The sequence below is a fragment of the Mus pahari genome, chromosome 12, assembly GCF_900095145.1.
Source record: "Mus pahari chromosome 12, PAHARI_EIJ_v1.1, whole genome shotgun sequence".
Classification (NCBI taxonomy): domain Eukaryota; kingdom Metazoa; phylum Chordata; class Mammalia; order Rodentia; family Muridae; genus Mus; species Mus pahari.
This window is the reverse complement of record NC_034601.1, coordinates 48,277,566-48,288,689: the sequence shown is the minus strand read 5'-3', so window position 1 is coordinate 48,288,689 and position 11,124 is coordinate 48,277,566. Positions and strand designations below refer to the sequence as shown.

General features: G+C 38.2%; 1 pseudogene; it reads left to right on the top strand.

Annotated features, from left to right (window-relative positions):
- The window catches only part of LOC110329432, a 52,378-nt pseudogene extending 42,310 nt beyond the window's left edge, over positions 1–10,068 (top strand).
- Positions 10,069–11,124: the final 1,056 nt, after the last annotated feature.

Here is an 11,124-nt window from a genome sequence, read left to right as displayed (position 1 = left end):
ACACACACACACACACACACATATTCACACTTTCCACCCCACTATTTCCCTTCCCTTTTTCCTCAGAGAGGAAAGACCTCCCTTAGTTAGCTCCCTCACCCTGGCACATCAAGTCTGTACAGGATTAGGCAAACATCCCACTGAGGACAGACACTATTGCCCAGGTAGGGTAACCTATTACACAAAGTCTGCTGCATATATGCAGGAGTCCTTGATCTAGCCTGTGCATACTCTTTGGATGGTAGTTGTGAGAGACCCCAAGGGTCCACGTTAGTTTACTTTCTTGGTCCCCCTGTGGAGTTCCTATCCCATTGGGGGCTCTCACACTTCCATATGAGTTCCCGAACTCCGTCCAATATTTGAGTGTAGGTCTCTGCATTTGTTTCTGTTAGCTGCTGGGTGGAGCCTTTCAGAGGACAGTTTTGTAAGGCTCCTGTCTGCAAGCATAATAAAGTATAGTTAATAGTGTCAGGGATTGGTGCTTGCCCGTGGAATGGGTCTCAAGTTGGGCTGGTTATTGGTTAGCCATTCTGTCAGCCTATGCTATATCCCATATCCCTGCATTTCTTGTAGACAGAATAAATTTGAGTCAAACGTTTTATGGGTGGATTGGTGTCCCTATGACTCCAGTGGGGTTTCTCCTGGATGCAGGAGGTAGCCTCTTCAAGTTCCATATCCTCACTGATGTGGGTTTCAGCTGAGTTCATCCCCATTGATTCCTGGGAGCCTCCACCATCCCAGGTCTCTGGCATATCCTCCCAATTCTCTGCCCCTCCGTACTGCAGATTTCCATTAATTCTCCCGGCTCTCTCTTCTTCTCTCCTCTCTTTCCCCATACCTCATTCTGTACACCCTCCACATTCCCTTCACCAATCATTCTTCTACCTTGTATAGCACTTAATTTACAGCCACCCATGATTATTGTAGTTTTCCTTCTAAACGAGAGTCAAACATTCTTGCTTGGTGCTTTCTTTTGTTTAGGTTCACTGGGTGTGTGAAGTGTGGAGCTGGCATACAGTACTATATGGCTAATATCCACTTATAAGTGAATACATACCATACATGTCCTTTTGAGTCTCAATTACCTTATTCAACTTCCATCTATTTGCCTGCAATATCCATGATTTCTTTTTGTTAGTGGCTGAATAGTATTCCACCTACATATTCTTTCTTCATTCTTCTGTGGAATGACATCTAGGTCGTTTCTATTTTCTGGCTAATATGAATAGGGTGCTATGACCACAGTTAAACAGGTGTCCATGTGGTATAATGGCACACCTTTTGGGTATAGGCCCAGGAGCAGTATAACTGGTTCTTCAAGTAGCATTACTCCCGGTTTTCTGTGAAACTGCCAAATTGCTTACCAAAGTCATTGTACAGGTTTACACTCCCATCAGCAACTGAGAGATCCCCTTGCTCCACATCCTTGCCATCATGTGCTATAACTTGAGTTTTGGTCTTAGCCCTTCTGGAGTGTATAAGATGGAATCTCAGGGTCATTTTGATTTGTATTTGCCTGATCACTAAGGACCTTAAACATTTCTTTGAATGCTTCTCAAACACTCAAGTTTCCTCTGCTGAGAATTCTCTGTTTATCTCTGTTCCCTTTTTTAAATCGGGTTCTTTATTTGGGTTGTTGGTGTCTACCTTCATGAGTTCTTTATATATTTTGAATATTAGCTCTATGTTGTATGTAGTGATGGTGAAAATCCTTCCTCAGTCTGTAGGCTGGGACTATCGTGTTATGCCATTGTTCAAAGTTTTCCTCTATTTCCTTTTCCATTAAATTTAGTGTATCTGGTTTCACATTAAGATCTTCGATCCACTTGGATTTGAGTTTTGGGTAGGGTAACCAATATGAACCATTTTATAGTTTTCTACATACAGACATCCAGTTAGACCAGCACCATTTGTTGAAGATGCTTCTTTTTTATTTCATTGTATGGTTTTCGCTTCTTTATAAATAATCAAGTGAACATAGGTATGTGATATTAGTTCAGGGTTTCTGATTCAATTTCATTGACCAACCCATCTGTTCCTATACTAATATGATGAAACTGTTATTACTATTGCTCTGTAGTACAGCTCGCGGTCATGCATGATGATACCTCCAGAAGTTATTTTATTGTTCAGGATTGTAGTAGCTCTCCTGCTATTTTTGTTTTTCTATATGCAGTTGATAATTGCAATTTCAAGATCTGCAAAGAAGTGTTTTGGAATTTTGACCAGAAATGCATTGAATCTCTACATTGCTTTTGCAAAGATGGCCATTTTCCCTTGGTTAATCTTACTGATTAATGGCCATGAGAGATCTTGTAAACTTCTGATATCTTCCTAAATTTCTGTCATCAACAATTTGAAGTTCTTGTCATATTGGTCTTTTACTTGCTTGGTTAGAGTAATACCTAGATTTTTTTTATTATTATTATTCAAGGCTATTGTAAAATGTGTTGTTCCTGAATTTTTTTGTATGTGGCTCATTTATCAATTGTAGAAAAGAGGGCTATAGTTATTTTATTATTATTATTAGTTAATTTTGTATCCAACCACTGTGCTGAAGTTGTTCATAAGCTGTAGGAATTCTCTGGTAGAATTTTTGGGGTTGCTTATGTTTACTATCAAGCTATCCATGAATAAAGATACTTTGACTTCTCCCTTTCTAATTTGTACCCTCCATCTCCTCTAGTTGTCTTATTTAGAAATTCGTGTATCGTAGTGAATAGATAAAGAGAGTGGGCAGCTATATATTGCCCTTGATTTTATCGAAATTGCCTTAAGTTTCCTTTCACATAATTTGTTGGTTTTTGGCTTGGTGTATACTGCTTTTATTATATTTAAGTATGTGGCTTATATCCATGATCTCTCTAAGATTTTTTTTTTAATGGGTGTTGGATTTTATCAAAGACTTTTTTTTTTTTTTTTTTTATCATCGAATGAGAAGTTAATGTGAGTTTTTTTTTTTTTTTCAGTTTGTTTATATGGTGGATTATGTTCATGGATTTTCATATAGTGAAACATCCCTATATCCATGAGATGGAGCCTACATGATCACATGGATAATTTTTCCATGTGTTCTTAGACTTGATTTGCTGTATTTTATTGAGTTTTTTTTTTTTTTTTTTACATAAATGTTTTTAAGAGAAATTGGTCTGAAATTTTGTTTCTCTTTTAAGTGTTTCTGTGTTTTAGGGTGACCATGGCTTCAAAGAACGAGCTTGGCAGTGTTCCTTCTGTTTCTATTTTCTGGAATGGTTTGAGGAGTATTGGTAATAGCTCCTGTTTGAAAGTCTGGTAGATTTCTGGACTAAAACCATCTGGCCTTCGACCTTTTTTGGTTGGTACACTTCCTATGATTCCTTAGTGGTTATAGGTCTATTTAAATAGTTTACATGAACTTGATTTGACTTTGCTAAGTAGTATCTAGAAAATTGTTCACTTCATTAAGATGTCCCAATTATGTCGAACCCAGGATTCAAAAGCAATACTAATGAGTTTTTGAGTTTTCCCCTTGTCTGTTATTATTTCTCCCCCTTCGTTTCTGATTTTGTTAATCTGGATCCTATCTCTTTGCCTTTTAGATTGTCTAAAGGTTTTTTTATCTTGTTGATTTTTGCAGAGTAATAGCTCTTTGTTTTATTGATTCTTTCTATTATTTCTTTGTTTCTAATTGGTTGGTTTTAGTGCTAATTTTGAATATTTCCTACCTTTTACTCCTCTACAGTGTATTTGCTTCTTCTTTTTTTTTTCTAGAACTTTCAGATGTCTTTTTAAATTGCTGTTATGCAAACTTTCTAATTTTGTTATGGAGGGTCTTAGTGCTATGAACTTTCCTCTTTGTACTGCTTTCATAGTTTCATTACACATGAGTATCTTGTCCCTTCATTTACATTGAATTTTGAAAAGTCTTTAATTTATTTATCTATTTCTTCCCTTACCCAGAGATCATTGAGTAGAGAGAGTTGTTAAGTTTTCATGAGTGTGTAGGCTTTCCTATGTTTCTGTTGTTGATGTCAAGCTTTAATCCATAGTGCTCTTTGATCATAGTGAAAAAATACAAGGCATTATTTCAACTGTATTGTATCTTTTCCAGCTTGCTTTGTGACCAATTATATGGTCAATATTTTGAGAAGGATTCATAATGTGCTTCTTCTGTGAAGAAGGTATATTCTTTTCTGGCTGTGTGTCACATTCTATAGATGTCCTTTAGGTCCATTTGATTAATAACACTGGTTAGGTTTATCATTTTTCTTGTCTGCCAGTTGGTAAGTGTGGGATGTTGAAGTCTTTCTGTGGGTTTTGATATGTGATTTAAACTTTAGCAATGTTTTGTTTACAAATGTGGATGCCTTGAGTTTGGGACAAAGATGTTCAACATTGAGATATTATCTTGGTAGGCTTTTTCTTTGATGAATATGAAGTGCTCTTCTCTGTCTCTTTTTGATTAATTTCGATTGAAAGTCGTTTTTATTATGTATGAGCATGTCTTCTATTCCAGCTTGTGTCTGTTTGCTTGGAAATTTTTTTCTAGTCCTTTACTCTGAGGTAATGTCTATCTTTATTGCAGAGGTGTGGTCCAGGTATACAGCAGAATGATGGATCCTTTTTTATGTCCATTCTGTTAATCTGTGTTTTTTCTTGGGAAATTGTATCCATTGATGAGGAGAGATTTTTGATGACCAGTGATTGTTAATTCTTGGTAGTTTGATGTTAGTAGTGTTTTGTGTATGTGTATTTGTATGTACTTCCCTTGTTTTGCTGGAATGGAATTACATATTTCCTCGGTTTTCTTCAATATAATATTCTAATTATGGTTAGATTTTTCCTTCTAGTGTTTTCTGTAGGGCTGGATTTGTGGTTAGATATTGTTTAAATTTATTTTTACATAGAAATATATTGTTTTCTCCATCTGTGGTGACTGAGAGTTTTGCTGGGTAGTAGTCTAGGTTGACATCCATGGATTTCTTTAGAGGTTGTGAGATATCTGTCCAGGCCTTTCTAGCTTTAAAAGTCCCTGTTGAGAAATCAGTGTAGTTCTGATAGGTCTCCATTTGTGTGTTACCAGGGCTTTTTCCCTTGACACTTTTAATATTCTTTCTTGGTTTTGTAGATTTTGTGTTTTGATTTTTATGTGTTGAGAGATTTTTCATTTCCTGTCCAGTATAATTGGTATTTTGAAAGTTTCTTGTATGTGTATAGGCATCACTTCTTTAGGTTTGGTAAGTTTTCATTTATGATTTTATTAAAAATATCTTCTGGGCCTTAGAGCTAAGATTGATTACCTTCTTTTATTCTTCTTCTTATTAGGGTAGGTCTTTTCATGTTATTCCAGATTTTCTGGATGTTTTATGTCTGGAATTTTTTAGATTTAACATTTTCCTTGACTGATGTATCTACTTCTTCTATTATATTTTCTATGCCTGAGATTCTTTCTTGCACCTCTTGTTTTCTGTTGGTGATGCGTGCATCTGTTGTTCATGTTTTCTTCCCTAGGTTTTCTGCCTCCAGTAGTCCCTCAGTTTTTGTAGCCTTTATTGCTTCTATTTCCATTTTCATGTCTTGTAGAGTTTTATTTAGTCCCTTTACCTAGTTAATTGAGTTTTTCTGAAGTACTTTAAGGAATTTATATGTTTCTTCTTTAAAAGCCTCTACTTGATTGATTGTATTTTCCTACATTTCCTTAAGGGATGTTTTTCATTTCCTCTTTAAAGGCCTGTATTATCTTTTTAGATTGGATTTAATATCATTTTCTGGTGCTTCAATAATGTTAGGATAACTGTGCTCTGATGCTGTCATATTGCCCTGGCTTTTTTTTTTTTTTCCTCATTTGACAGCCATTAGGCATCAAGATGGCTTTAGTCCATGGGTGTTCTTTCTACAGTAAGTATTGAGAGGGGCCCTAACCTTGATGATCCTGGTGTAGTAGGATTCTGATGGATATCTTTGGTGTGTATGCTTCTGTATCAGCAGATTTGATGAAGGTGGGCAGAGAAATGGTGGGTTATTGGTAGTCTGGCTCAGATAGCAGGTTGCTTCTGGCAGCTGGCCATGCACCAGAATAATGAGCAGGCAGGGAGGATGGGTGATGGAAATGAATCTAACCTTATGGTTCTGGATCAAGAGGTCTGATCCTGTTGAAATTTCTTATGGTGATTCTTTTGATTCATGAATACTTTTTAAATATTGTTAGGTTGTATTAATTTATAGACTCTCCTCAGATGCAAGAAGACAAAAAGGCCTATTTCAAAGCCAGACATTAAACAAAAAGAAAATTTTGAACTCTTCTAAGTATCTTTAATCACTTAATTCTCTTTTACATACATGTACATGTTTATAAATGACAATTTTTCCTTGACTGAGTTTTGTAGAACTGATAGTAATAAAATTTTGTTTAGAATATTTTTACTTTTTTGCAGTCAATATTTATTTGGTTTTCTTCCCATCAACTTTCCTATCTCTAAAGCATGGTATTTTCATACTTGGTTTCATGTACACAATGCTAATTCACATTTCTATACCCTGAGAAGGTAACAACTGTGTAAATATGACTCTTATCTTTAGGTAGCATAAACTGTTTGGTCGGACAGTGCTTTTGAAGGCCTCTGAAATAAGATCCCTTATAGTTTTTACCTTGTTTAGGCTTACAGTCATGATGTGTGTTCAAAGAGATGTTTTTGAATGGACTGCATATTCACTCAGTAATACTGAATTTAATTAGAAACAGTATCTTTAGTAGACACATTTTCAGGTGATTTTTCATATCAATTCCAGAAAAAGGCTCATTTGAAGCCTCTTAACTCTCATAGTTTATTATTATACTATTGATTTGTAAGTCATTTTTAAGCCATTGCCTTCTGGCTGTAAGAGGAAGAAGCATCTTGCTGGCCATTCTTCCTTCTTCTTCATTTTCTGTAAATGAATGTTTCATTACAATCGTAGCTTCATGTCTCAAACACAGTGCAGAATACTGAGTTACAGACAGGAAGGAAAACAGTAGACAATGAAAATATCTGTAACAAGCTCTTCCTAAACAACAGAGGATTTTACGAAATATTTACCTTAGGAGCAAGCACTTTCTCACTAGTCCATTAATGCCCTAGGGGGGAAAAAAAAAACCTCACATAAGAAGAAATAAACATTTTAAATTATAATCAGGTCATATTCCTGACAGTAGTGGAAAAGGATTTTAAGGTTCATGTTCATAAGGTTGAAACCCATCAAAACTTGTAAATATTTAGATTATTTGTTTCCTTTATATATACACTATTGTCTTCTCAATATCTAGAATCAAAAGGTAGTTATGAGGACTTATTTTTTATGCCAACTTGACTGAGCTATGAAATATCTCTCTACATGTGATCAAATATGACTGTTTATTTCTGTAGAGATATTAGATCATTAGGCTAATGTCTGGATAATGAAATCACTCTTCATGATGAGAACAAGCTTCAGCCAATCATAAACTTAATCTAGAAACTTTATAGAATATTAACAAATAATAAATATTATAATATTTAGGAATTATATTATACTTTATTATATACAACCCAGAATATGTAATAAAACATATTGTTTTCTTGTTTCTGGAAATGGTTCTTAACTGTAGAATACCTGTGACATAATTTATTCAAACACCTTTTTAAATTTACATTTTATGTCATAGTAGAATTGTGCAACTTCAAGTGAAAATTAAATTATATGTTCAATACATTTGCTGTTTGATAAATAATATTTATTTTCATCTTGTAAGTTTAATCCCATGTCTTCAGGATTTAGAAAAGCAAAATAAAACAAACAAACAAACAAAAGGAATGAATATACTCCAGTGTGCCTACTGCTAGGGACAATACTTTTATTTAGGAAAGATAATACTTAAATAAGTACCTAACTTTTTAAACACTATATATGGAAGACAGAGTGCTCTGTACTTTAACAAAAGTCAAAAAAATTTGTGCTTTTACCCTACATTTCTATATTCAATATATCCTCCATAAATCTGTATGGGTGCATATGTAAGCCATGTGTTTCATACACAGAAACTAAAGTTTAGCACTGCAACAATAGTAACTGGAGAATAAACAGTGGTTTTTGTTGTTGTTTTATCGTTGTTTTAAATACAGTCTTAGTTAGATTGTTTGAGGCAACATCCTATGAAGATGTCACCTGGCCTTGTAAGTCAAATAAAATCCATCTTTCTTAAAATTTTTCTCTTTCTCTTTCTCTTTCTCTTTCTCTTTCTCTTTCTCTTTCTCTTTCTCTTTCTCTTTCTCTTTCTCTTTCTCTTTCTCCTCTTTCTCTTTCTCCTCTTTCTCTTTCTCTCTCTCTCTCTCTTTCTCTTTCTCTCTCTCTCTCTTTCTCTTTCTCTTTCTCTTTCTCTTTCTCTTTCTCTTTCTCTTTNTTCTCTCTCTCTCTCTCTTTCTCTTTCTCTCTCTCTCTCTTTCTCTTTCTCTTTCTCTTTCTCTTTCTCTTTCTCTTTCTCTTTCTCTTTCTCTTTTCTTTTTTTTTTCATTTTTATTGGTTATTTTATTTGTTTACATTTCAATTGTTCTGCCTTTCCTGGTTTCCCCTCTTCAAGCACCCTATCCTATCCCCTCTACATCTCTCTCTATGATGGTGCTACCCCCATACACACAAACCCACATACCCACTCCAACCTCACTGCTCTAGTATCCTTCTATGCTGGGGTATTGAGCCTCCACAGACCAGGGGCCTCCTCTCTCACTGATGCCAGACAAGGCAGACCTCTGGTACATCTGAGATTGGAGCCATGGGTCCCTCTATGAGTACTCTTTGGTTGGTAGTTTAGTCCCTGGCAGCTCTATGGTGGATCTGGTTAGTTGATATTGTTGTTCTTCCAAAGGGGTTGCAAACCTTTTCAGTTCATTCATTGCTTCCCCTAACTACTCCATTGTGGTCCCTGGGCTCAGTCTGATGGTTGCTGCAAGCATCCGCATCTGCACTGGTCAGGCTCTGGCAGTGCCTCTCAGGGGACAGTTATACCAGGCTCCTGTCATCAAGTGCTTTGTGGTTTCAGCCATAGTGTCTGTGGCTGTGTTAGGTGTCTGAAAATGGAATAAATCCCTAGGTGGGGCAGTCTCTAGATGGCCTTTCTTTAAGTCTCTGCTCTACTTAGTCCCTGTATTTTCTTTAGGGCCTCGGGGCATGGGCACAGTGCTGAAGCTGCTGTTGGGGGCTGGGGCGGTGGCCTACCGCGTCCGCGAATCCGTGTTCACGTAGAAGGCAGTCATCGAGCCATCTTCTTTAATCGTATTGGTGGCGTGCCACAGGACACGATCCTGGCCGAAGGCCTTCACTTCAGGATCCCCTGGTTCTAGTACCCCATCATCTATGACATTCGGGGCAGACCTCGAAAAATCTCCTCCCCCACAAGCTCCAAAGACCTGCAGATGGTAAACATCTCCCTGCGTGTGCTGTCCCGACCCAATGCCCAGGAGCTCCCCAGCATGTACCAGCGCCTAGGGCTAGANTATGAGGAGCGAGTGCTGCCGTCCATCGTCAATGAGGTGCTCAAGAGTGTGGTGGCCAAGTTCAATGCCTCGCAGCTGATTACCCAGCGGGCTCAGGTGTCCCTGTTGATCCGAAGAGAGCTGACAGAGCGCGCCAAGGACTTCAGCCTCATCCTAGATGATGTAGCTATCACGGAGCTGAGCTTCAGCAGGGAGTACAGAGCTGCTGTGGAAGCCAAGCAAGTGGCCCAGCAGGAAGCCCAGCGGGCCCAGTTTTTGGTGGAGAAAGCAAAGCAAGAACAGCCACAGAAGATTGTGCAGGCTGAGGGGGAGGCGGAAGCTGCCAAGATGCTTGGAGAGGCACTGAGCAAGAATCCTGGCTATATCAAGCCCCGAAAGATCCGGGCCGCCCAGAACATCTCTAAGACGATCGCCACGTCACAGAACCGAATCTATCTCACAGCTGACAACCTTGTGCTGAATCTACAGGATGAAAGTTTTACTCGGGGAAGTGACAGCCTCATTAAGGGTAAGAAATGAGTGTGGACATCAAGAACCCCACCACCAGGGAAGTTGGCGCGCTTGGCCAGCTTGGAGGAGCCAGCTCGGAGTCAAGCACAGATCACCCTGATGTGATGGACTTTTCTGTATCTGCCCTCTTGGATTAAGGNAGACTGAGANCTGCCCTTTCAGAGGCTTTCCTCCTTCCTGTGTTAGCTGGGAAGTGGGGTGGGACAGTGATTTCTCCGTGATTTCCTACAGCGTTGTCCCTCTCCCGGAGTGGGGGAGATAACCACCATGCCAGGAATTCTCAATAAAATTTTTATTACTTAAACAAACAAACAAACAAAAAAATTAAAAATTTTGAGATTCGTGGATGACCTCATTCCCCAACTGGGAAACATGCCTATCCATTGGATGTGGTCTCTCCAAGTTCTGTCTCCTCTATTTTGGGTATTATGGCTAATGGCATCCCAATTGTGTTCTACAAACTTCTGGCTTCCCAGGCATGTGGGACTTTCTAGTGGCTAACCCCAGAACTACACACTTCTTTTCAAGTTCTTGACTGTCTACAATTCTCCCCCATCTTCTCCCACACATGATCCTGTCCCCATTTCCCCCCTTTCCCTCTCCTTCCCAACTCCTGCCATCACTCTACCACCTGTAATTATTTTGTTCTCCCTTCTAAGAAGTACTGAAGCATCCACAACTTGGGCTTCCTTCTTGAGCTTCCTATGGTCTGTGAGTTGTATTGTGAATATTTCGAGCTTTTTGCCTAATATTCACTTATCAATGAGTACGTGTCGTGTTTGTGTTCTTTGGTGATTGGGGTACCTTACAGGATGATATTTTTTGCTCCGTTCATTTGCCTGCGAATTTCATTGAAAGAATTAAATTTCGGAATCCATGAAAAAGGTGGCTCATCTTAGTTAATTAAAAAGGATCCCAGGCCTAAGAAAAGCAGAATAGGCCTGAACGAAGACTTCAGGCTGTTCAGCCCCAGGAACTGGCCAGCCATAAAGATAAGAGAGGAATGCAAGGACGTCCCAGCTATCTCAGCTGAATTATGAGCCACCTGGGGCGGTGCCTCCCTGTCTCCTTCACCCCACTCCTGACTTGGGCCAAACACTAGCCAAATGCCTTAGATAAGTTCCAGACT